This window comes from Chiloscyllium plagiosum, unplaced genomic scaffold (genome assembly GCF_037043375.1).
Source record: "Chiloscyllium plagiosum isolate Xiang-an unplaced genomic scaffold, Cpla_swu_hap1 HiC_scaffold_15, whole genome shotgun sequence".
In the NCBI taxonomy this organism is placed as follows: Eukaryota; Metazoa; Chordata; class Chondrichthyes; order Orectolobiformes; family Hemiscylliidae; genus Chiloscyllium; species Chiloscyllium plagiosum.
In genome coordinates, this window is record NW_028270153.1 from 27,198,232 (window position 1) to 27,221,528 (window position 23,297).

Below are 23,297 nucleotides of genomic sequence, written 5' to 3' on the forward strand. Positions count from 1 at the left end.
TATCATATTTGTTCTTTTATGATTAAAACACACATTGAGTTGGCAAGTAAACCTCTTTCAAATTGTTGTCTAATGGTATGAAGACACAGATGACAGCCATCTGACTCTTCCTTACTTGATGGTAACAATCATCCAGAAAATAATACAGTATTTTAGAGAACACTGTAAATAAAAAAAAACTTTAAGAGAGCTTATCTTGCCTCTTGCACGTTTGAGGTCCAAAACAGCCACTGTGAACTCAAGTTCAAAAAGGTGACATTACAAGCCCGGTGAATATGCAATTGCTAATTTGGTCTGGAAGCTTGATAGACCTCCCTGGAGGCTACCTGAAAGAAATACGATTGTCACCTAAAAGGCCTTTTCTGAAATTGTTGGCTGAGCTGCTTTCTGAAAGTGTATTGATGCTTTCTAGGCAGCAATGCTTTGATCTTGTCCTTCCCTTCGCTGAGTGCTGTGTTCACCATCTTGAGCTGTTTTTGCAGGAAGTGTGAATTGTTACCAAGATGAGCGTGGAACCTGTGAGATTAAAGTGAGAAGAGGAGGAAGAGAGGATCATTCCCATTATTTTTTTTTGCAGTCTCAACAACTAACAGATTCTCTGTACCCATGGTAAAGGACCAGGCCTTCCAATGGGGACAACACATGAATGAAGTGTGATTTCCTCCTTTAGCTATGTACTGTGTGTGAACTTTTCTCCAAGAAAGAAAGACAGAACTGGGAGTAGCAATATGTTTTTAGGGTATGCAACTGAGGTGAGAAAAAAGCCACGGTATTTATAAGATGGCAAATCTTTGAAGTGAAAGAGGTCATGGTAAAGAGTGTAGCTGGTGCAGATTTCTGTCATCACAGATAAGTGGGGTAGGAAAAAAGTTGTTAGACAGTGTTTTTAATCAAATATTATTGTGAATACTCAGGCAACAGGTAATTTATAGATTAATGCTAGGCATGAGTAAGAAAGCTTACCTTGTTTGTCCTTGTGTGGTTATTTTCCAACATTGCAACAAAGTCCCAGCTGGTACGCCTCCCATTGATCCTTTGTGCCAGACAGCTTGCCTTTATATTTTCATGTCACGTGGTGAATAAAAGTGATTCACCTCTTCATGATCTCCCACCAAAAATTATAAATTTATCTGAAAACGTGCTGTATGTTTGTTCTTGTGAGCAGCTGTCCATATGTACCTCTACTTTAACATTGCAGGCTGTTTTTAGATAGTGTCAGGTTCTTCTCAAATTGATAACTGTAATGAGGAAACTGAAGGATCCCAAACCTTGTCCAACAATTACAAATGGAAATAGGACTTTATTTTTTGGACTGTCCACAAAATGCTCGGGAAAATACACTGCTTTAAAACAAAACAAAATTGTGCAGGAAAATGTTGCAGTTTAAAAAAAAATTAATGGAACTTATTGTGAGTTATATCTAGAATGTTTCCTTATTTAAGCAGGGGAGGAGAATGCAAAACTCTTTGTCTATATTGATTTGAATTCAAGGCAGTTTTGTCCAGAAACAGCTTTTTGATTAGTTTGTCAGTTGGAGTAGTTGTGTGCATTCAGCAGAGCTCAGTATGACAACGATTGTTTTGGTGGGTTCCAGGGCCAGTGACAAGAACTTTGTGTTTAGACAATACAGGGGAAACATTCAGCCTGCAAAGGAGAAAGCTCCAAAATCTTTCTCCCTCCATCTTATGTGAAGAACTAACAGAAAATCTTCTGCTAGCTGTTTTCACTCACCATTTTCTTGTAAACGCTTCTCTTTGCAAGTTCCCATGTTGAAAGAAACAGGGGATAAATGACCTTCAGAGATGCTGAAAGGATGAAGTTTGAACCAATGAGTGAAAGGTTGAGCAGCAGTAGGTCTACAAATGTGTGATCTCATCAAAGAGTCAAAAGGAACTAAAAGGAAGCAACTTTCAGTCCATTTATAATCTGGACTGGTGCCAGAACTGTGCTTCACTGATAATTTTGTATCATCCCCCATCTGCATTATTTGTTTCTTGTCTTATAACTTTGTATGTATGTTTGCAAGTATATGGGATTTTTCTAAAAGCAGTATAATTTAAGTACAAGTGTTATAAGATAGCAATTCATATTCTTTTCTCTTGGCTAAAACCGTTTTGATGACAATGATTTTGATTTTTTTTATAATGATAGCACCATTTTGCATATTCTTTTATCCTGAATTAGACAGTCAGGTAGAATTGAAAAATGTGATGGTTTAATACTCCAGGAATAGAGATTGGTTTTCAATGCACTACCTCAGTGAGTTGTGACATAAGGCAAGAGTCAGGAGAACAGCTCCAACAATACTTGAAACTTGAAACCATCCTGAACAAGGTAGCCAACTTGATTGACACCACATTGACAAACATTCAGTCCTTCTACAATCCATACACAGTGACTGCATTTGTACCATCCACACAGTGCAGAAATTGACCAAAGCTGCTTAGAAAAGCACCTTCCAAATCTGTGAGTGCTATTGTCCAGAAGGTCAATTACATGCAAATGCTACCACTTGCAAGTTTCCCTCCAAATTACTAACCATCCTGACTTTTAAATAGATTCCTCCAGTGTCATTGGGTTAAAATCCTTCACCAATAGCTTTGAGGGCAGACCTATGCAAAATTAACTGCAGCAGTTCGAGAAGTTAAAAACGCACAACACTAGGAACAAAACTGGAATGTTGTTAAGTCTTTCATCTTTTCAAAGTTTGTGAGAAGATTTGTAGCTCGGGTGCTCGTTGTTGTGATTCGGTTCGCCGAGCTGGGAATTTGTGTTGCAGATGTTTCGTCCCCTGTCTAGGTGGCATCCTCAGTGCTTGGGAGCCTCCTGTGAAGCACTTCTGTTATCTTTCCTCCGGCATTTATAGTGATTTGTATCTGCCGCTTCCGGTTGTCAGTTCCAGCTGTCCGCTGCAGTGGTCGGTATATTGGGTCCAGGTCGATGTGCTTATTGATTGAATCTCATCCACAGATTCAATCAATAAGCACATCGACCTGGACCCAATATACCGACCACTGCAACTGACAGCTGGAACTGACAACCGGAAGCGGCAGATACAAATCACTACAAATGCCGGAGGAAAGATCACAGAAGTGCTTCACAGGAGGCTCCCAAGCACTGAGGATGTCACCTAGACAGGGGACGAAACGTCTGCAACACAAATTCCCAGCTCGGCGAACAGAATCTTTCATCTTTTAAAATGGGTTGCAGGTTTACAACAAGGTAAAAACAATGACTGCAGAGGCTGGAAACCAGATTCTGGATCAGTGGTGCTGGAAGAGCACAGCAATTCAGGCAGCATCCGACGAGCAGCAAAATCGACGTTTCGGGCAAAAGCCCTTCATTAGGAATAAAGGCAGAGAGCCTGAAGCATGGAGAGATAAGCTAGAGGAGGGTGGGGTGGGGAGAAAGTAGCATAGAGTACAATAGGTGAGTGGGGGAGGAGATGAAGGTGATAGGTCAGAACGCCTCATCTTCCGCCTCGGAACACTTCAACCCCAGGGCATCAATGTGGACTTCAACAGCTTCCTCATTTCCCCTTCCCCCACCTCATTCTAGTTTCAAACATCCAGCTCCACACTGTCCCCTTGACCTGTCCGGACTTGTCCGACCTGCCTAGCTCCTTTTCCACCTATCCACTCCACCCTCTCCTCCATGACCTATCACCTTCATGTCCTCCCCCACTCACCTATTGTACTCTATGCTACTTTCTCCCCACCCCCACCCTCCTCTAGCTTATCTCTCCATGCTTCAGGCTCTCTGCCTTTATTCCTGATGAAGGGCTTTTGCCCGAAACATCGATTTTGCTGCTCGTCGGATGCTGCCTGAATTGCTGTGCTCTTCCAGCACCACTGATCCAGGATGCAGGTTTACAACAACCCATTGTTCAAAATATCATTTCAATGGCATGACACTGTAATCTTTTGCTATAAATTATACGTCTTATGGTCTTATGCTCTTATGCTCCACAACCACCTGATGAAGGAGCAGCGCTCCGAAAGCTAGTGCTTCCAAATAAACCTGTTGGACTATAACATGGTGTTGTGTGGTTTTTAACTTTGTCCATCCCAGTCCAACACCGGCACCTCCACATCATGGTTCAAGAAGACAGCACACTGCCACCTTCTCAAGGACAGCTAGAGATACTCAATGAATACTGGCCCTGCCAGCAATGGACTCATTCCTTTAATAATTTTTTATGAAGACTCAAGTCACTAACATGGCTACCAGTGGCTGCCTGCATGTTGCTTTAAGTTAATGATCTTCATGAATTTGAGCTATCTTAATAGCCATGTGGTTCTCTGCATGTTCATGACAACACAATTTCTACACCTTTGCTATTAACTGAATATCAACAGAAGAAAAACTTAGCATGAAGCTATCTTCATACAATCATTAATTAATGTGGCATCTTCAACTATATATTATTTGACTGACGCAATCTGATGTTGAGTCATAGCAGGGATAGTTTGATTGATTTTGTGTTGATGAAATGCCACTAGTCGGGATTAATGTATGGTTATTTTCTCTCTTTTTAATTCACTTTAGGGCAATATGTAATAGATATGCCAAGGTAGAGGTGTTTAGAATAATTTGAACATGTATTCGAGGAAATTAATTAATAGGTTTAATAAATCACGGTAAAGAAATATTTCAAGGTTCTGTGCAATATTTTGCTGTTTGCGATTAATGTGTTGTATCATTCAGCCAAAGTCAGTTATTGCAAAGTAGTTTCAAGAATGAAGCGCAATCTGCAGAATTTAACAGCTATTCAAGAAGGCTGCTATGATAAGTTATATCAAGCTATAGTTTATCTATTATTTGGCATTGTGAAAATCAATACACAATGTGCACACACATCAATGCTTTAAATAATAAAGAAATGCTCTTTCAACACAGCAATATTGTTTTATTAGATATAAGATAATCAAGACCAATGAAGCATTCAAAATATATTATCATTTATGTTTGAAGATTTTTCAGTTTCCAAACATTTGTATGTATGATTTCATTTTCATTTTATTCCACATGATGCCTATTGACATCGAATGTAAGTGGTACATTTAGCTCAAGAAAACTTTCTATTTATCTTCCTAAATGAGACATGCTTAGTTCTTCCACATATTTGAAGTTTTCCTGCCCAATTACTAAGAACATGAGGCTTGAAGCAATGTAATTGGATACTAATATCTGAATGTTTCATGTTTTCACTGAAATTCTGTCAGATTGTTGTGTTTGGTGAACCACTGACCTTACGAATATTACCAAAAGAAGGAGGAGGTAAGTTTTAACTCCTTAAATATAATCTCCCTCAGAATAGCAGATTGGAGTGAACATTATTGTCAGGAATAGAGGCTTATGAGAAAGAGCTACTCTTATTGTCTTAATAAGCGTACTAAGTATAACAATAAATGTAATAATGAATACATGGCATAGAGCAGCTCAAGAGACTTTAATTAAAAAGAATGTCTTAAACAAAGTGCGAACAAGAAATCTTTTAGATCATGCGCGGCCAATTGAAACCTATTGCTTGTGCTTTCTGATCCATTCAGTAACTTCAAAACATGTAAAAATGATATCTTTGAAGTTTCTAGTTCCTCATCAGAGGTGAATGAGTGTTCACAGGAGATGACAGTACCTATGCCTGACCTGTGTGAGAAAACCTTCCAAACCGTGGAAGAATAAGGAACTCATGTGTATCTGAGTTACTTCTTTACCAAAGAATAAACAAGAAATGGCCTTGGTACTTTTGTTACCACAGAAAAACAAAACAAGTAACTTTTTTTTGCAATTGAAATCTGATGATTTGGACATGGTTGGAGGTTTGGACAAATTATCAACTTCTATGGATAACGATTATCAAAAAAATGATTGCATGACTACTTCTGAGGTATGGTCAGATTTTGAGGAATTTAGAAAGAGTGAAGATAGTTTCATAGAAGAATGCGTAATTGAATTCAGGATATTGTATGTAATATTGCAGAAAATCTCACTGGAAATTCCCTAAGCTGTGTGGTTATTTAACTTGTTCTGATGAGTGTTAAAATTCCTGATAAACACATGCTGCTAGAGGTTGGAAGCACTGAAACAAAACCTTGAAATGCATTCCTTTAAACAACGATTTGATAGAGTAAATGGGAAATTTGACCATATGACAGCATAATTGACTTGGTGAGTCCATCTAGATAAGGGTAGCGGGTAACAATGGAGGACAGTGTGGAAGACAGGGAAGAAAGGGAAACATGAAAGCCACCCACAACAATAGGAAGGCATTATTCTCAAAAGGTGGAGGATGGAATGGGAAGAAAATCAATGCTGAAGTTGACTACAAATTTGTATTTCAGAAAACAGAGCTTCTGAGATTGCCATAGTACAAAGAGGAGAAGCTTGGTAGTTGTTTGCATCTGTTAAGCAAGGCATGCCCAAAAGAAGCAATTAAAACCAAAACTGGAAATGTAGAACTGAATACTGAGATGGCCAGGGAGTTACTGAGCTACATAGACTGGAGTTGCACATTGGAAATATATGAAATTCTGGACCTAGCAGATTCTATGGAAATAGTCTGGGAATTGAAACTTCTACTGGGCAACTCCCCTGCATTTGAAACTGTAAAAAATGTTCATTAAAGTCCGATAATTCCAAAGGTTTCAACACAGTAAAGCTTAATAACAGTCCAGGAAAATTTTGGAGATTAAAACCATACTATAATTGCTGTGTAATCATAAAACTGACCCCTCAATTCACCACTGACACCAAGCTCCCCACTCCAACTTCATCCCCCCGTCCACAACGGCACCTCCCCAATACAATGCAGCCCCTGGACTCCAAACAGTTACCTTTGGAGCCGATCCTTCCAACAGACACAACTCAACATCACTCCCCCAGCACTACACTGCCAACTCAACACAAAGTGGCTGAAGTGAACACCTTCTATTGAGACAATATCCAACTCTGCTGTTAACCGAACCACCAGCAAACCCCACCCCCCAACCCTGAATCCGAAAACACCTCATTCCTTTTGAACCTGGCAAATTCACGCCTTGTGAATTAGCTGTGTAGAACAAATCACAAGCTCCTGTGTATGAAATTTAACAGCAATATAATGAAGCTGTTATGTTGCTTCATCTTTGCAATGTATAAAGATTACGTTGCAGAGGCCAATGAAGCACAAATAAAGTGACATATGCTATTTGACACATGAATGCAAAACAATCTTAAAATAAAGTGCAGAAATATTTTGCATGTTTCAACATCAAGAAAGGAGAGAACAAGACATTGGGTTTTGGAAGTTGTACCTCTCCAGGTACAGGTGGCAGTAGAGCAAATTTTCACCTAAGCAGAAACAACCTGATAAGGACTTGAATTTGTCAGTGACTAAGACATGATGCTAATTTCAAAGCCTACATCTAATTCTGGCAGCTCTTGTAGATATTGGTCATGTCCCTACTTCTGAACCAAAAGGCCTGGGTTCAAATTCCACCTGCAGCAGAGGTTTGTCCAAACATATCTGGACAGACTGATTAAAAATATTGACATCTTATTCTTACTCTTTCTGCAAAGATCAGCAACTCCATGCCAAATGCTGGAACATCAGTTGCCTTGGCATTGGTAAGACCAAGAAGAAGGAGCAGAGACCAAAGAGCAATAACAGCAGTACGAAAGACATGAGGATCAGGGAGCTCCAGCTGTGGACAAGCTCCAGCGCATGACGAAGGGAGCCAGTGACCACAATGACATAAAGCAAAGACATCGACCAGTTGACAGAGGAAAGTTATACAGAAGGCATTGCAGCTATCTTGAGGTGAGTGAACAATAATGCAAGAGGTGTTTTTGCATGACCAGGAAAGCTGTTACACACATCTTCCACCTCCTCCAGGCAGCTACTTGGTTTGGGTGGAAGTGTTATGCCAGTAGTGCATAATAACAAACTTACTTGCCATTGACTGCATCTAATGCTCAACTATGGACTTGTGTGAAATTGCCCATCTGGCAGCCTACAAGTGCATTAAAATGTTATCAATGTCTCTTTCAGTAAAACAATTCAGCCTGAAAATTCACCGTTCACCCAGACAACCAATTTGCTACAGCTGTGGGCTTTGCAGCTATTGCTGGTTTTTCTCAGGTGAATGGGACCATCAACTGCACGATACAGTGCTCAGAGTTCCACAACATGATCTAGCTCTTTATTCATGCATGGGACATGCATGTCACTGGTTAGACTATCATCTACTGCTGAATACTATTAGAGGGTAGTGGGGAGATGCCATCTTGAACAGCTTCCTGTAGCCTTTTAGTGTAGATACAATCCATGTGTTGCTATGAATGGAGTTGCAGGATATTGATCCAGGGTCAATGAAAGAAACACAATGATAGTTCCAAATCAGGGCAGTGAGCGATGTAGAGAGCAACTGACAGGTAGTGGTGTTCCCATGCATCTACTTCTTGTAGGTGGTACAGATGACAGGATTGGGTGATGCAATTGAAGGACTCTGGGTGAGTACTGCCATACATCTTCTAGATAGTACACAGTGCTGCCTCTATATTGGTGATCAGTGGTTACTGTTCTACTATCTACTACAATTTAACTAATACTCTGCCATTCTGCTTTTTTCTACCAAAGTAGACAATATCTCACCTATCCATATTATACTGCATCTACCAGGCATTCGCCTAGTAAGTCAACATGTCCAAATTTCATTGAAGGCTCTTTACATATTCCTCAGTACTCACAAACTATCATCAGCAAACTTAGAAATATTGCATTTCATTTCTTCATCCAAATCATTGATGTATGTCTTCTGAATACATAGGTCCCAAACATTGATCTCTATGGTATCCCATTACTTACCACTTTCCATTTTGACAAATTACCTTTTTTCTACTGTTGGTTTCCTATCAACTAATCAATTCTGCACCTATGCCCATACATTACGATCAATCCCATGTACATAATTTTACGCACAACCTCTTACTTGGGAATTATTGAAGGTTTTCTGCAAATCAAAAGAAAAGACCACATCCACCAGTTGTCTTGCATCTATTCTCACAGTTACATCCTCAAAAATAACTTCATTGGATTTGACAAACATAGTTTTCTTTCAGAAATCTATATTGCCTTTGTGTAATCTGGTAGTAGTTTCTCACTGTCATGATATCACGTCCTTTAAAATATGCTCCAACATTTTCTCCAAGATTGATGTTACACTAACCAGTCTGTAATTCCCAATATTCTCCCTCCCTTCTGTTTTTACAGTGGGGTTACATGTTCCAGACTCTTGTCTGCTGGGACATTTCCTGAAACAAGAGAATTTTGAAAAATGATAAACAACGCATTCACTATTTCCATCACCACCTCCTGGGATGTAGATTATTAAACTGGGGGGATTTATCAATTTTCTGTTCTATGAATTTTTTCAAGCATAATTTCTCATAATACTAATATCCTTCAATTCCTTCTTCCTAATAGATATTTGCTTCCTTTGCATTTCAGGAAAGCTATTTGTCTCTTTTTCTGTCAAGACCCAACTACATTTATTGTTTAATTGCTGTACCATTTCATTATTATTATTGTCAATTCTCCAGTTCAGACTATATGTTCACTAATCTTTTCCTTTTTACATATTTATAGAATCTCTTACAGTCACATTTTATGTTCATTGCAAGGTCACTTTCACACTCTATTTTTCTTCTTTTCATCAACCTCTTGAGCCTTCTTTTCTGAATTCTAAATTGCTCCCAGTTCTCAGGCTTGTTACTTATTCTCGCAATACTACACAACTCCTTTTTGAGCCTCATGCTATCCTTGATTTTTTTTATTAGCCATGTTTGGGCCATTTTTCCTGTTGTGTTTTTTTTAACCTGAAAAGAATGTATCACAGTTGCAATGCATACTTTTTTTTCCCTTAAATGTAAGCCATTGCCTAACTAGTAAGCTTTTTAATGAAGTTATCTGGTTTATCACGGCCAACTCACCTCTTATACATTTGCAGTTTCTTGTGTTTAGGTTTAGGTTCAGATTACTTCATTTTCTATTCTAATGAAGAATTCTATTGTGTTATGATCATTTTTCCTGAAGGTGCTGTTGCAGTAAGATTATTAATTAACCACATTTTATTGCACAAAATCAAATCGATGATAAATTGATCTCTTGGTTACTCAGTGTGCTGATCTTAAAAAATCTTGTACAGACTCAAGGTATCTACCACAATATAATTGCTAATCTGGTTTGCCCAGCCTATGAATAGAATAAAGTCACCCACGATACCTGTGACACCCTTGATGTAGGTTTGATGCAACTGTGTCACTTCAACATTGTTTTGAATCTGATATTCAGCAAGCTTGTCTTCTTGTATTTGGAAGCAGAATTTAATTTTAAATTACTGCAAAATATATTGTGTCCTTGTGGATTTTTTATTACTTGTCAGTCTTTGTTAATGCTGTATCACTGTTGAATTTTATCAAATTCTTGTAGTGAAGCTTTATTTTGTATTAACTGCTTGTTTTTTGATTATTGCTGCTAATAATTTTTGAAATCTTATTTTTCTTGTACAGCACTTAAAATTTTAAGATTATTGTCTTAAAATTCTGTACTGTAGGATTATTCTTCTAATAAAGCTTTGCACATTCTTTTAAAAAGTTCAGAATTTGCAAAGTTTCTTAAATAATTCAGAAAAAGAAGTATAAAGTTCTTGATTTTAGGAAGCAAATTGGAGGATTCCTGACTTTTTTACTCCTTGAGAAGTTGCCTAGCTTTATAAACAAAATGAAAGTATGTGCACCTTTTTTTTCTTATGAAGTTTACCCCTGTTTTTTTCTCCTCTTGCAAAATGGCATGTTCATGGCTTTTTGACTGCTAAAACATTCATTTTTTTGATAATTTCTTTATTGACTCTGAAATGCTTGACTGGCCTTAAGCTACTTGTGAAGCAGAAGTACAGTGTTTCAATTTGTTTTCCAATACTCCTGAGGTAAATATGTAAGAAAGTTGATTATCAGCTTAAATTTGCAGTTGTGTCTTATTGCAATCACTTCTTACTGATCATAACTCCATTTACTCAGCCTTCCCGGCCTGTTTTTTTGTGCCTTTTAGATAAGTTTCCTACATTTTCCTTGGCAATCTAACTTACTGGTGGAACCCCTGATCGAAGTTTAATTGGTCCAAGTGTCAGATGCAGCTGAATCCTAAATCAGATCTGCTTCCTTCTGCCCAAGTATGACTCTCTGTCGACGATATTGGCTTCTGTGCTTTTCTGAAAGCTGTTACTCCTTTTACATGCCTGTGCTGATTAATGTCTGTTCAAATACTTTTCCTATTGACTGACTGGCTGAGTTTTACTTAAAATCTTATGTCTTATGGTCTTATGGTCTTATGGTCTTAAAATGGTAATGATCTTTAAGTGGTCACTCCTTTTTTTGTCTGCAAAGAACTTCAGATTCTGCTGAATCATCTTTAGTGTTGATTTCTTTTGTACTTTGCACAACTGTGGCCTCTGCTGCCAGCGTGTCACACAGATAATCTATGCCCACCTCAAATACAATGTAGTATTAGGCAACAGAACCTGGGTATCAGCTTGTGGCTGGGAGAGAATGCTGCCATGAGTTGTCTTTTCTATGCTAGTCTAAGGGGCTGTTCAAAAGTCTGTGGTAGAGGATGGAACATGAATAAGTCTCAGCAGATATAGTTTATTTCAATAATAGTAACTATGTACAAATTGCATCAATTCCTCATCATCTTATCTATTATGAACAAGAGGTAGAGAAGACACACACTTCCATCAGTCGGCCATGCAATGCTCCGAGTGATTCTGTACTCACACACTGTTTGACATTACCAGACTGGGCAGTGCTTAATATAGAGCTCACACTTATTTGGCTATAATCAATATGAAGGTATATCACGGCACAGTTGGCGTGTCGCTACATCTGGGCCAGAGGGTTGATTATCAGCCAGTGAATCTTTGCAATACACCTGATGGCGGATGTTAATCATGGTTTTATAGAAAATAATGGTAAAATCACTCCAGTACTTTGTCCAGTAAAACTGAGCCAATCCAATGGAAGACCATAGTCCAGAGCTTGGAAATGAGGATGGAGGAAATGTTGGGCAATTGATGTAAATTAGATTGCATAAATACATGTTGTGAAAATTCAATTGTGAATGCATTTCTATGGCATAGGAGAAGGAAAGTATCAGTAAAATCATGTAAAGAAAAATTGTTTTTGAATGTCTGGTTTCCCATATTGTGATAGAAAAGGTCAGTGAGAAACACACCCCTCAATGTGTCAGCTCCCGGACAGCCATTTCACACTCTGAGAAATATTAATTGGGTGTAACTGAGTCTTTAACGCTTATCTAGAAAGGAAGTCCCACTTCAGAACTGGCAGCTATACTGACTCTCTGGCACCCTCTGGTCCCAACAGTGGCACTGGATGGAGTGCCACAGAACAGAATGCTGGAAGACCAGGATGAATTGGCAGGGCCAAGAGGAAACACAGGGTAACATTATATTTGAAAATAAGGAATTATTATATTCGTGGATTAAGCCTTACTGAAAGAATATTTTTTATTTCGAGATGGATTCCAACTTTTTAGTGCATCTATAGTGTGTCCCAGGGATGCTATATTCTGATCAATTTTGCTTCATCATGTTCCACTCTGCAAAGGCTAAAATTGTTAGCAACTATTAAGCTATGTTTATTCTTACACTGTTAATGATGGTGAAGCAACATGCTCTGAGTTGCGATGGGTCCAACCTCTTTGCAGAATATAATCACATGACTTCTAAGATCACAATGACATCATAATTTACCTCAGAGTTTCATCAATATATTCATTAAAACCTAACTTTACAGAGATCACAATAAGCTAATTGCCACTTGCTCAACCCAATGCTTATAGGCTAATTAATCATGGGTAACTTACCATGTCATCAGCTTCAATATTAAAGCTGGTGACTTTAGATCTTGGTCACATATGTTAAACCCCACAGGCTGAAATTTCTTGAGGTTCAGCAAAAGATCATTGAAATTTGTTAAAACAATTTCCCATCTGTAAAAAAAAACTTAAGTTTGATGTAAGTTCATGATATACTGCATGGCTTAAGTGCATGTTAGCATTCCCTATTTAATCACTTGGGTATACACGCTTCGTAACTTTTAGCAGAACATAATTACTTATCAAAGTAGTTGTATGCAGCTAGGTGCAAGATCTTTGGTAATCTCAGAAAAATTGCACGTGTGTGAAATATATTTCATTTGACAGTAAAAGAGAGAGCTGAGTTTGCAATGAAGGAATGTAAAGCACAAGGAACAATGTGAAGAGGCATACTAAAATAAACTGAGAGAAGAAGACTTTAGGAGAAATGAAAATCAATGTAAAAAGTCCACAAGTCAAAAATATGACTAAAGTAAGACATAAAATGGCAGTAAGGATTCTGTTCTTGTGTCCTTCTTTGAAGGTAGTTTTTGGATTTCAAGAATTACAAGACCAAAATGCACCTGACAGAGATTTTGAATCAACGTCAAATTCATTCTTTATTAAATTCTCTGCCCAGTATAAATCCTCCTGTGATTTATCTGGTATTTACACAAATGTCCACAATGCAAAACCAATATAGAAGGTTGTCAGAAATGTTATGAATTACCACAGTTCAAACCCCTCCGTGAGTTGATTGCCACTTGCAAAATTACCCCAAGTACAAAACCTTCTACAATTTGACTTGGAACTTACAGAATGACCAAATCTGTCTTTGATTTTAATCTAACTTATATACTCTTTCTGATCTTGCATTTTTACAGTTTGGGTAAGGTCATGTCCTTCAACATAAAAATGGAATGATAAGTTACTGAAGGATGACTAGATTGAGTGAGAGACTAGTTCAAGGGTAAGGGTGTGAGGCAAAGAGCAACAGTATGTTAATTGCTGTGAAGGTAACAATGGGAAACCTGAGGGGATCATATTTGGCAACTGAATGATCATCGGAGTGTATCATCAAGTTTAGATGATTATTTCATTTAATAATCATGCAGCACTGGCACGAGAGTTGTATTAAATGATCAACATGCCAATATTTAACATATATTGAAGCCAAATTTATTACATGTACTTCTGTAAAATCTTAAAGTTTCATTTATTTGCTTTTGAGTCAAAGCTTTAATTCAACAGTACTCTGCAAAATAACATGGAATACTGACCATCATCTCACAATTATACCCAGAACAGCAATCTTCAGTATGATAATGCTTCTAGGTTGTAAATTAATAAGAATGCCCAAACTTTTAACGTGTTTTGAACTTTATGTGAAAATAAATCCTTGTTGTTTAAAATTTCGTGATGCACTTTTAAAATTCTGCGTTAAGTTTGTAGGTAGAGTAAATTCATTGCATCCAGACAATTTTAGTACTTTTGAAATCAATTGCTCAATATGCAGTACAATATCTACTGTAAATAGCAATTCAGACAATTTAAAATAAATCCAGGTTCCAAAATTAAGTTTGCTCGCTAACATCCATTAGACACCAGTATCATTTCACATATTAAAGACACTTGGACCATTATTATTTGTAAGGAGAATTTCAGAAACAAATGCCACATCCAACCATGATGTCATTTTAAATAAATGAAATAACATAACTTTGAATATTTTGTGGAACACATATATAACAATTTATTAAGATGATTTAAAATATTTATGTGAGACATATGACATAAAATTACATATTTGAGTTATAAATAATGGAAACACTTCCTGAAAACTTACTTTTCTAGCCTTTTTCAATGAGGTATATCGCCCATCAATTCAAGTCATCCATATGCGCTCATTGTATTGGTGAATAAAATCTCCAGCTGAAGAAACAGGAACTGTTTGATGAGATAAATAACCTGAACTTATAATGAAATTTCTGTACTGAAACATGTTCTGAGGAAAGGCCACTGAACCTGAAACATTAACTCTGCTTTCACTTTGCAGATGCTGCTAGACCTGCTGAGTTTTTCCAGCAATTTCTGTTTCTGTTTATGCAATTTATGTGGTTTTAATGACTTTTATTGATTAAATTAAACCATACTCACTGCAATACATAACTTTTTAAATAATATTAATTCTTTTGGTTTTTGTGTAATTTCCGTGTAACCATACTTCAATTTGGTTCAGTTCAGATTAAGATAAAGGCATTTATTCAAATTATTCTTCCTACATAGCCAATACTCCCATACTTTTATGAATCTTTATCACTTTAGCAGTTCCTAACTGGCAAATTTATTGCAATTTGCCAACAATCAAATAGAAAAATTAAGAACTTACATTATATATTTTCACAAGACCTAACCCTCATATTTAGAGTCGCATATGAGAGGGGAAAATTTCAGATTGGGATTTTATATTTTACTCCTGATTAAAAACTGCATTTGGCAACTTTTTTGCAAAGCAAGATACTTAGTGAAAAAAATTTGGTACAAGGAACGTTCTAATTTTAACACACTTGTTTTGTTTTAACCTTCAGATGTATTGAGATTATTCCTGTGGCCAGGAGTTGGGGATAATTCCTTATGTTGCTAATTCCTTATGCTAAAACAGGTTAAAAAATAAAACGACATCCAGAAAACTGTCAAGAGCACTCCATTCCATCTTCTAATCCAATTCCTTCAAAATCATAGATGCTTAAATTCTCAGTAAATTCTAATTTTCATAGGTATGTTCCCTTGAATTGCTCTAAATGAGATGCTGTTTATGGAGTTCAGTAAAACGTAGCCAAAAAAATACTTACATCCAATCTCAATGACTGTTATCAATATAATTTACAAGGATCTTAAATAGTACTGATTGATAGTATTCTACTAAATCATTATACTCAGCAATGCATTAGGCAGTGGACAATATGCATATTTTACATGAAAATGATTATCTGACCGATATGAGAAAACATTCTACAATTGCTTCTAAAAGGCTAATTGCATCTAAAATATTGTAATTTCAGGAGTTTCTTTTTTGGTTTATTTTCCTGTGCTTTCATATGTTTGGTGCAGTGAAATATTTTCCATCAATTAACAACAACTGCTTCACAGTCATTCAACTTTGTGAAGAACAATCGAATCCATCTATGAAGTTAAATTCAAACTGATTATATTCCCCCATAAATTATTCCCCCACAGAAATTGAGCATATTTTAAATGTTAATTTCCATGACCTGCAATCATGTGCTGTTCTTCCTGCTGATGCAGTAATGTAACTGTGTGCTGAAATGAGAAAAAGCTTTCTCTCCTGGCCATTTACACACGAATGTATACACTCTGCCATTTATAATTTTCCTTCTGCTAAGAACTTTATCATTTTATCTCAGTGGTCCTGAACTGAACATGTAACAGGGTGGGGAAGCATCTTGTGAAAGATACATGTGAGTTTTAGTTCTTACAAAGTTACATGAGTGCAAATTTAAGCATTTGTTTAAAGAAGATGTTCTTTCCTTAAATATGAGAGACCAACTGAAAGAAGGACAAGTATGTTTACAAAGAGGGTTGAGATAATTAATTTTTTTCACCACATCATTGTGCAAGCAGTAATGGTAAACAAATTCTGAATTACAAGCTATAACCATTGTAAATCTATTTATTCATCTGTCTATTTAATAATTATATTTAGTCATTCTTGAGATTATTCCTGTGGCTAGGGAATGACTAGGGTAGGAATAGGTCCAGTCAAGGATAGTAGTGGGAAGTTGCGTGTGGAGGCTGAAGAGATTGGGGAGACACTGAATGAATACTTTTCGTCAGTATTCACTCAAGAACAGGACATTGTTGTCGATGTGAATACTGAGTCACAATTAAGTAGAATGGATGGCTTTGAGGTATGTAGAGAAGAGGTGTTGGAAATTCTGGAAAGGGTGAAAATAGATAAGTCTCCTGGGCCTGATGGCATTTATCCTAGGATTCTCTGGGAAGCAAGGGAGGACATTGCAGAGCCATTGGCCTTGATTTTTATGCCCTCGTTGTCTACAGGAGTAGTGCCAGAAGATTGGAGGCTAGCAAATGTGGTTCCCTTGTTCAAGAAGGGGAGTAGGGATAACCCTAGTAACTATAGGCCGGTGAGTCTCACTTTTGTTGTGGGCAAAATCTTAGAGAGAATTGTAAGGGATAGGATTTATGAACATCTGGATAGGAATAATGTGATCAAGGATAGTCAGCATGGTTTTGTGAAGGGCAGGTCGTGCCTCACAAACCTTATTGAATTCTTTGAGAAGGTGACTAAGGAGGTGGACGAGGGGAAAGCGGTAGATGTGGTGTATATGGATTTTAGTAAGGCATTTGATAAGGTTCCCCATAGTAGACTACTGCAAAAAATACAGAGGTATGGCATTGAGGGTGAGTTGGAGGTTTGGATTAGGAGTTGGCTGGCTGGAAGAAGACAGAGGGTAGTAGTTGATGGCAAAGGTTCATCTTGGAGTGCCGTCACTCGCGGTGTTCTGCAAGGATCTGTTTTGGGACCATTGCTGTTTGTCATTTTCATCAATGACCTGGAGGAGGGGTTAGAAGGTTGGGTGAGCAAGTTTGCGGATGATACGAAAGTCGGAGGAGTTGTAGACAGTGAGGAAGGATGTGGCAGGTTACAGCGGGATATAGATAAGCTGCAGAACTGGGCAGAAAGGTGGCAAATGGAGTTCAATGTAGCTAAGTGTGAGGTGATTCACTTTGGTAAGAGTAACAAAAAGATGGGGTACTGGGCTAATGGTCGGATACTTGGTAGTGTGGATGAGCAGAAGGATCTTGGTGTCCATGTACACAGATCTTTGAAAGTTGCCACCCAGGTAAATAGTGCGGTGAAGAAGGCATATGGCGTACTGGCTTTTATTGGAAGAGGAATTGAGTTCCAGAGTCCTGAGGTCATGTTGCAGTTGTATAAGACTCTGGTGCGGCCACATCTGGAATATTGTGTGCAGTTTTGGTCGCCATACTATAGGAAGGATGTGGAGACACTGGAACGGGTGCAGAGGAGGTTTACCAGGATGTTGCCTGGTATGGTAGGAAGATTGTATGAGGAAAGGCTGAGGCACTTGGGGTTGTTTTCATTGGAGAAAAGAAGGTTTAGGGGTGACTTGATAGAGGTGTACAAGATGATTAGGGGTTTAGATAGGGTTGACAGTGAAAATCTTTTTCCACGTATGGAGTCAGCTATTACAAGGGGGCATAGCTTTAAATTAAGGGGTAGTAGGTATAGGACTGATGTTAGGGGTAGGTTCTTTACTCAGCGAGTCGTGAGTTCATGGAATGCTCTGCCAGTAGCAGTGGTGGACTCTCCCTCATTATGGGCATTTAAGTGGGCATTGGATAGGCATATGGAGGATAGTGGGCTAGTGTAGGTTAGGTGGGCTTGGATCGGCGCAACATCGAAGGCCGAAGGGCCTGTACTGCGCTGTATTCTTCTATGTTCTAGATGTGGGCATTGCTATTTGAGCCAGCACTTATTACCCATCTCATGTCCTTGAGAAGGTGTGAAGAGTTGTCTTCTTGAATTGCAGCAGTCCATGTGCAATACGGAGACCCACAACACCATTAGGGAGGGAATTCCAAGATTTTTACTGAGCAACATTGAATGAACGTTGACATATTTTCATGATGGAATGGTGATTGGCTTGGAGGAAAACTTGCAGTTGCTAGTCTTCCTATGAATCTGCAGCCTTTGTCCATCTAGATGGAAGAGACCATGAGCTTGGAAGGTCCTGGTGAAGAAATTGTGCTGTCTGGTGGTGAACTTATGCAGTGCATCTTGTAGATGATACACACTAGTGTAGTTTAGTGTTTTTCTGACACTAAATCAAAGGTGAGGAGGGAATGGATGCTTGTGGATGTAATGCTAATCAAGTGGGATACTTTGCACTGGATGGTGTCAAGCTTCTTGAATGTTGTTGGAGATGATCCTAACAAGTGGGGAATATTCTATCATTCTCCTGACTTGTGGCTTGTAAATGGTGGCCAGCCTTTGGGGTGTCAGGATATGAATTTCTTGCTGCAAGATTCCTAGCCTTGAGCTGTTCTTATAGCTATAGTATTTATATGGTTAATGCAATCCTCACAGTGTTGATAGCAGAAGCTCAGCAACAATGATGCTATTGAATCTGAAAGGGTTATGGTTAGACTCTCTCTTATTAGATATGGGCATTGCCTGGCATTTGTGCAAGACAAATATTAATTACAACTCGTCAACCTAAACCTTGATATTCTTCAGGTCTTGTCGCATCAGTATCTGAGTACTCGCAAATGGTCTGAACGTTGTGCAATCATAAGTGAATATCCCTACTTCTTTTGACCTTAAGGGAAAAACTTTGGTGAAACAATTAAAGATGGTTGAGCTTAGGACATTATCCTCAACAACTCTGGTTGTTTCTATGGAAGGCAGATTGGTGAGGATGAAGTTAAGTCTGTTTTTCCCCTCTTGCTGGTTCCCTCACCACATGCTGTTGACCCAGTCTAACAGCTTTGGCCCTTAGGACTCAACCTGCTTGAAGGGTAGTGGAGTTGCCAAGCCAAAGATGGACATTGAAACCCCACCCCCTCCCCCTCCCCCTCAGAGTACATCACTGTGCCATTATCACCCTCAGTGCTCCCTCCAAAGTTCAACATCGAAGAGTATTGATTCATCAGCCAGGATGATTGGATGGGGACATTACATTGTGATCAAGCATGTTTGACCTGATGCCATGATACTTCATGGGATGCAGAGTCAATGTTGAGGACTCCGAGTGCAATTCCTTTCTGACTGTATTCCACTGCGCCACAATCTTTGCTGGATTTGATCTCTCAATGGTCAGGACATATCCAGGGCTGTTGAGGGTGTTGTCTGATACATAGTTTGTAGATGCACCACAAAAGATCTTGGAGCACAAGGCCAACAGCATGAGGCCTTGGGGGCAGACTTTGTGAAGGCAGTAGAACCGTCATTGTTAATACCAACACACCAGCTCTGAGAACCAAGATGAAATACAATATTATATTCAGTGACCTCACACAAATTGTCAGGCTTAGCACAATATGTGGAAAAAGTGAGAACTGCAGATGCTGGAGATCAGAGTCGAGAGTGTGGTGCTGGAAAAGCATTGCTGGTCAGGCAGCATCTGAGGAGCAGGAGAATTGACGTTTCGAGGAAAAGCCCTGCATCAGGAAATCATGATTTCCTGATGAAGGACTTTTGCCTGAAATGTCGATTCTTCTGCTTTTCGGAAGCTGCCTGACCTGCTGTGCCTGACCTGCACTACACTCTCGACTTAGCACATTATGAGTTCAAATGAACCTGTGGCATCAAACACAGCTCAATAATTCAGGCTGCACAACTATCAATATTCATAATTCTAAAGAAGGGTCAGTGAACACAAAATGCTAACTCTGCTTTGTCTCCACAGATGCTGCTAGATCCCCTGATTTTTTTTCCAGTAATTTCTGATTTTGTTTCTGATTTCTAGCATCCACAATTCTTCGTTGATTTTAACAATATTCATTGCCTCACTTCACATATAGTACCACTGTACACCTCATATTCACATCTCATACACACTGGCACCTGGTCAAATACCACAAGCACGTTGTGTTACATTTGTTGACCCACTTTAACTCTCTTGCATTTCAAAATGACCTGCAATCAGAGATAGCAGCAACTATTTTCTTGGAGACAAGTATAGATGCATACACTTATCCCCATGCAGGACAATGTACTGGAAATCATTTTTGTGGCCGTGATAGAGACTCGTCAACTACAGAGAACGACTGCAAGTTCCTGTCTTGTAGCCCCGTTTGCAGATTTCACTTCCCATTTAAATTCCCCTCCTATTTCCAATTTACAGACAGTGTGAGCATGTACTTAGTCCCCTCCTCCACTATCCTTCTATTACTGCAAACATACTCATGCAGCTTTATCTTTTCAAAGACTGAAGGGCTGTGTGGGTGTTTGAGCTTGAAGTTCAAGAGGATCAAGAGATATGCAAAAGAAGAAGAAATACTATGACTGAAACCCTCAGTATAATAGACAATAGACAATAGGTGCAGGAGTAGGCCATTCTGCCCTTCGAGCCTGCACCACCATTCAATATGATCATGGCTGATCATCCTTAATCAGTATCCTGTTCCTGCCTTATCTCCATAACCCTTGAAAATACACATGATGCATATATTTTGCAGGACAGCATGTCGGATTTGTAATTGGTGAGTGAATGGATGCAAGTATGTAGTAGCCAGTACAGGGGAAAAAGGATAGTACATGCCAACTTTCCAAAGATCAATGTTCACACAGACTGTACCTATGAGACTGTGGTGAGGACATTGATAGGATGACATTTGGAAAAAGGCTGGTGGGCAGGCACAACGGAATGCTTGGTGCGTTGGTAGGCTTCACAGATCGCTTGGCATCTTCTGACAAGGAGCATGGAGAATGGTGGTTCAGTGGTTAGCACTGCTGCCTCACAGTGCCAGGGACCTGGGTACAATTCCAGCCTCAGGTGACTTTCTGTGTGGAGTTTACACATTCTCCCTGTGCCTGATTATGTTTCCTCTGGGTACTCCGGTTTCCTCACACAATCCAAAGATGCGCAGGTTGGGTGAATTAACCATGCTAAATTGCCCATAGTGTTCAGGGATGTGAAGGTTCGGGGCATTAGCCAAGGGGAAATGTAGAGCAAATGTAGAGTAGGGGAATGGATCTGGGTGGGTTACTCTTCAGAGGTTTGGTATGGACTTGTTGGGCCAAATGACTTGTTTCCACAATGTAGGGGTTCTATAAGAATGGGGGATTTGAATATAGCTTAAAGCCTAACCTTTCCAGCATGGAAGTGGTGGATACTTTCACTACTATAATTGTGGATCTGACCATGACACAACATCTAATGGCCAATGAACTAACTTCCACTTCAAACCATGCCTCAAATCTCAGACTGAGTTTATGAAATCGCAGCTTCATGCCACGCATGTCCAGCTTGATGTGATACCAGCTCAGACTGTTCTTATTCTAGTTGCTGATATTCATAGGGGCTGATAGAGTCTCTTAGCAATCCCACAAGCTATGCTCCAGCAGATTGCTAGTATTGATGTGGAGTCCCCACAAGGGACTGGCATTGCCTCCACGGAGCACAAACATGTTACTTTCTCTCACGGTGACAGCACTCAGGATCTGACACCTCTTCCATTCTCCAGTTCATTTTCTATTGGTCACCAGCCAGTCAGTACAGATCCTGAGTGCTGTCACCGTGAGAGAAAGAAACATGTGTGTGCTCCGTGAACATTGATCTTTGGAAAGTTGGCATGTACTATCCTTTTTCCCCTGTACTGGCTACTACATACTTGCATCCATTCACTCACCAATTTGATTTTGGATTCTACTCAGTGGAACTGTAGATGAATGAGGAATCCTATACAAGTTGGCTGGAAAGAGAACATATCAGTTTCTCTTCCTCATACATCTTGGCTATTGTGGCAGTAGCTATGGTGGTAAGAGTTGTGCACACAATGGTGTTCAGGTTATGTAGATTGCAGCAAACGAGCACAAACCCGGAGGAATGATATATCATATAATGGAAACCCACCAGAACAGTTCAGGCAAATGGTCTGTTCTGCGACTCTACATGCAATAGCATGGACCTCATTGTAAGTAAGCTGCTCACATGTGGTTGAGGTCAGTTACAGGGTTCTTAGTCAGGTGTTAACCAGACAGTAAAATCAGACAAAAAACTGCAAATGCTGCAGAAATGAAACAAAAGCAGAAATACTGGGGAAACTCAACAGGTCTGGCAGCCTCTGCACAGAGAAAGCAGAGTTAATGTTTCAGGTTCACTGACTGTTAACTCTACTTTCTCTCTGCAGATGCTGCCAGACCTGCTGAGTAGCTCTGGCAGTTTCTGTTTTTGTTAACCAGGCAACCCCTGTTGCCCATTGTCACCCTCTGGCTTAATGGTGTGTCTTAACTAATGAGGAAGTAGGATACTGGTGCAGAATGGAAACAAATTGACTGCTGCCTGGATAATGGGCATTCATCAACATGTTGTACTCAACCTGGGTGCCCAGCCAGCTGCCCAACTCAGCGTTTAGTTATGGTGCCTATGTGTGTGCAATTGATGGTGCCCTATATCAGGGGGGACCTCACTACATAACGGCAAAGCCAAGTGTGCAGTTTGCCAGCTTCTGGCGAGACGAAATAAATTCCCCTTTCTTGGCATAAAAGTATTTGGTACCTCTGTGATTTAGCAAGTGATGGTGAACTGCACATGGATAGCAGTGAGTTGAGGGGTGCATAGATTAAGTTATTTTAGTTTACATTAAGATTAGC